Raw genomic sequence first — 5,149 nt, forward strand, 5'->3', positions numbered from 1 at the left:
CGACCCCGCGCGCGCCGCCCCTCCTCGCGCCCGCGCGCCGCCAGCAGGGGGCGCGCTCCCGCGCATGCGCCCGGCGGGCGCGGGGGCGGTGCGGGGATGAGTGACGGCGGCGCGCGGGAGGGGCGGGGCCGAGCCGGCGGGATACGCATGCGCAGTGCCCCGAGTCCGGCGGCGCCGGTCGCCGGGAGGGGCTGCGGGAGGGGCTGCGGGGCGGGGCGGCGTTGCCAGGGCAGTGGCGCGGCCGCGTGTCCGAGCCGCGCGGTCGGACCCCTCCCGGGGCGCCGCTCGGTCGAGGCTCGGAGGGTGCGAGTCTCGGAGGGTGCTGCCACCCAGCCAGATGGGAGATGACTCTGATCTTTTAGTTAAACTGGGGGTGCTGATGCCTGAGAAGCTCCGCGTGAGCTGGCAGTGCACGCTCGCAGCCCAGGTGGCATCAAAAGAAGCGTGGCCAGCAGGTCGAGGGAGGGGATTCTGCCCCTCTATTCCGCTCTCCTGAGACCGCACTGGGAGTATTGTGTCCAGTTCTGGAATCTGCAGCATAAGAAGGATATGTAGCTGCTGGAACAGGTCCAGAGGAGAGCCATAAATGTGATCAGCAGACTGGAGCACCTCCCATATGAGGACAGGCTGAGAGAGTTGGGGTTGTTCAGCCTGGAGAAGAGAAAGCTCCAGGGAGACCTTGTAGTGGCCTTACAGTACCCAAAGGGGGCTGTAAGAAAGCTCAGGAGGCACTTGTTACAAGGGCATGTAGTGAGAGGATGAGGGGGAATGACTTTAAGTTGGAAGGAGGAAGATTTAGATTGGATGTTAGGAAGAAATTCTTCACAATGAGGTGATTGTGGGAAACCTTGGCTAGTTTGGGGAGTCAGAGTGTGTGAATTTAACATTGGCCTTGAATAGATGCCTGTGTATCCTTGGAGTAGCTGGAAGGTGCCAAGAAGAGCCGAGTAAACAAGATTAGGAGGCTGCCAGGCTGCAGGTGGAATCACCCAGTTAGGAAGTTACAGCTGAAATGGAGTCATCCCATTATGAACTGTTGTTCTCTAGCTAAACCAATCGTGCTTGAACACACAGCTCGAGGAGGGGTATAAAAAGTCTTGTAAAGTCAATAAAGATGTCCTTTTGCCCACAGCTTCTACGTGTCATGGCTTACCCCACCACAACAGGTGGTAAGGACTGGAACAGGTTGTCCAGGGAAGCTGTGGTTGCCCCGTCCCTGGAGGTGTTCAAGGCCAGATTGGATGGGGTCTTGGGCAGCCTGGTCTGGTGGGACATGTCCCTGCTCATTGCAGGGGGTTTGGAACTGGATGATTTTCAAGGTCCTTTCCAAGCAAAATCATTCAGTGATTCATTCATTCTGTGAAAACAAACAAGTTGTTTAGGCTAGAGAAAAGGAGGCTGATGTGGGACTTTATCACTGTCTACAACTACCTGAAAGGAGGTTGTAGTGAGGTGGGTTTTGGTCTCTTCTCCCAAGTCACAGGAGATAGAGTGAGAAAATGGCCTCAAGTTGTGCCAAGGGAGGTTCAGATTAGACATCAGGAAAAATTCTTCGCTCAAAAGGTTATCAGGAACTGGAACAGTCTGCCGAAGGAGGTGGTTGAGTTACCCACCCTGGAAATATTTAAGAGACTGGTAGATGAGGTGCTCAGGGACATGGTTTAGTAGTGAACAGGTACGGTTAGACTCTATGATCTTAAAGGTCTATTCCAACCCAGAGATTCTATGATTCTATGAAAAGGCTCTCATTTAACACAAACATCCTTTCTTACAGCCTGTTTCCATAGGGAGGTTAATATACCAGGTCTGCTTTCTGAGCTCTGCGACTTACTCCCACTGTCTGGGATGCTGCAGGTGTCTCTGATGCTGCAGGAGTGTTTTCTGGCTGTGTTGGGAACTACAGTATGCGGCATGCCTTTTATTTCTTTGGAGTAACTTGGTTTCACCAGGACTTAGGTTTTCTTGCTTCTAATTTGGTCATCTATGATAGTCACCTGTGATATAAAAGAGAGAGAACTGTGGATAGAACTTGGGACTTAAACAGGAGCCAATGACTAAGGAATGGAAAGGTAAAAGTAGGAGGCTGTTTTGGGGACTAGGATTTTTCTGGTCTTTTCTCTGAGGGACTAGGAAGTCTGACGCTACAAGTACATAAAATAACATTCTGGATCAACAAGTAACAGTCTTTAGCACAAAGAGACCCCAAATAAAAAAACCAAACCTTATATAAAAAAAACCTATTTGAAATAATAGTTTTTGTTTAATGGGGCATCAGTTTACAGAAACAATGTTAGAATACTAAGAAAATCTGCCTACCAAAGGTTTAAGAAGTATTATTGTTATACATGGCGCTCAGATGATATATCTCAGTGGACGATGACATCAACATATAATGCGTTGTAACATGCAGGCTCAGTCTCCTGATTCACTTTCCTTAGATTCAGTTTTGCAGATCTCAGCATTCATTTTCATTCATAATATCTCGCTTGAATCTTTGTTCAGAACAAACACTGGTTCTCCGTATGCCCCACAAGGAGTTCTGCTAGGTGTAGTAGTGTTTGAAGGTGGGTTTTTTTTTCTGCAAGAAAACATCTGCTGTATCAACACTATTATTGCATCTGCTGTTCCCTTACAAAATGAGTTTGTGGTCCAGGCATTAAACCTGGGAGTGTCTAGGCTATTGGCCACTGGACCACTGATTGGAAACTTAAATTAACAGTGGTAATAGTACTGGTTTGCATCAAATCCATCAAGATAATGGACCAACAAGTGTGCATTGTTTGTGGCTATAGAAAAATAAGCACTCACCAGGGGAAAAGGAAAAAGTAAAAGCACAACTGTATGAGTCAGAAATCTAAGCTCTTCATACCCCAACCCGCATTGTTACTGAAAAGTCTATAGCACAGCCTTGCTTTGCACCCTGCTGGGTAGTTATCTTAGTTATATCCATTTTAATATGAAATCCTCTTTCTCTGTCTTGACAGACACTGAACATTCATGGCTTTTGACCAGAATTGCTTTTCTAGCTAGTATTGGCCAGTGTTTGCTGGTGGCCTGTCTAGAAGACCTACACCAGCTTGCCTTTGACTGAATGCAGAAATTAATATTTGTTTTTTTAAATTGTCACTACCATGTCCTTAATCATTGCTATTTTTTTAAAAATAATAAAAAATGGGTCTCAGATTGTTTTGTTTCTCATGCTTTATACTGTTTGAGCAAGCAATTCTGTCCATAAAATACATCCTTTTTGGAACCCAAACTAGAATGCTTAAAGTTAAGATTTTGGTAATACCTACCATCTAATTAAAAGCACAAAACTATTGCATAGGTCCAGTCTTTTCCAGATGACACTCTGCAGTCAGATTTTGCCGTTCTTCCGAAGTTTAGTTTCCAGACTTTCCTTACTTAGTTATTATAGGGCTTTAAGAGTACATGCTTCAAAGGAGTAAGTATATGCAAATCCTAGAGGGAGTTTATAGCCTAAATTTGGCTCAGTTCAAATCTAAAGGATTTGAATTGTTATCACATCTGTTTCTAATGGCAATACGTGACTACTGTGAAGATCAGTCTGTAGTCTTGTCCTCTAATTTATTCTTGAATATATTCTAAAATGGTGGCAGTCTAATTTAATATGGCTTATTTTTTTCAAGGTCTTTTAGTTTGATACTTTTCTGCTTCATCTAACAAGAATGACCCTTTCTGTCAAAATTAAAGTCAAGACAGTTCATTCGCATGGTCCAAAACTAAGGTTAATTGCCTGATACAAAAATGTTTAATTTTTCTGTGGAGATGAATGCACTTCATGATCAAGTTCATATTTAAACTGCAGCATAATTTTCAGCTGTTCTGCTAAAAATTAAAACAATTATAGCACAGTAAATGAGGAAAACCATAACACAAGGTATTGGAACTCATCTCCATTGAGTTCCATCCACTGACCTAAAGGTTTTAAAGAACATAAATGACCTTTACTCATTATTAGTCATATGTTAAATTGTTGCATGACTCCTTCAAATGTTTCTTATTAAGTCAACTGTTTTTCATCAGTAAACTTCTGCACTTTGGTTCTCATGAAGATCAATTTTAAAAAAAATAATATTCCCTGTTACTAATGTTTGTTTACCATTTTCTTTTCACTTAGATTGGAAAGTGCCCTGAATGTTCTGACTTGAGACAGACACCGTAGCTCATCTTCCTGCCCCATTTTTTTTTCTGAAGAACTACCACAAGAAAAGAAGCACACTGTTTGATTTGTTTGTGGCACTCAGTAATTTGCTGAATTCCCCTCTGGCTTTGTTCAGACACATGCATTCCAGATGGTACTTAAAAAAGCAAGTTTGTGCCTATTATGTACACTCTTGCTGGCATATAGCAGATCACATTATGCAGTGACATTTAGAAAGAAACTGAGGCAGAAAGCCTGTTTTCATTTCCAGCTTCAGTGAAGTGTATCTATCAGGCAACACAACTATGATTTTCAAGTGCAGAACAATTTCATTCATACAAGGTCTGACACAAAAAAACCCAAAACTGTACCTCTGAGTCTTTTTATTTAACAAATGGTGAAAATCAAGTACGATCACCTTCAAAACAGTTCCCTTTGAGTTGGCACACAGCTGCATATGACACTGCCAATGTTCAGAGCAATTTTTCAGATCATTTTCTGAAAGGCTGTTGAGGATCTCCATCGTTTTTTGCTTTCACATGTTCTACCAGCAAAAAATGTGTTCCTTTGAGCACTGACTTGATCTTTGGGAAGAGGGAGCCAGGTCTGGCGAATACAGTGGGTGCTCAAACATAGGGATGTTGTTACCAGCTAAAAACTCCTTCACAGACAAAGCATGGTGGGCTGGCGCATTGCCTTGATGTTAACTCCCTGGTCACTCTTGCACACCAGCATTTTCTGACCGAGGGTAAGAAACTATACTTGAACATGTGTCCACTTGTACTGCGTGAAGTGATCAAGCTGTGCCTTGTCTCGCCGTGACAGGTTACAACATGTTCCATAGACATCTCTGTCTCTCTCCTCCCACTCTTGGTTCCCGAACTGTATAGGTTAGTCTTCAGTTTTTTTGTGTTGGACCTCATATGTAAATAACTTTCTCATAGGAGAAAAGACTATGTATTGTAATTCCTTTTAAATAACTGA

Source organism: Phaenicophaeus curvirostris, chromosome 3 (assembly GCF_032191515.1).
Source record: "Phaenicophaeus curvirostris isolate KB17595 chromosome 3, BPBGC_Pcur_1.0, whole genome shotgun sequence".
In the NCBI taxonomy this organism is placed as follows: domain Eukaryota; kingdom Metazoa; phylum Chordata; class Aves; order Cuculiformes; family Cuculidae; genus Phaenicophaeus; species Phaenicophaeus curvirostris.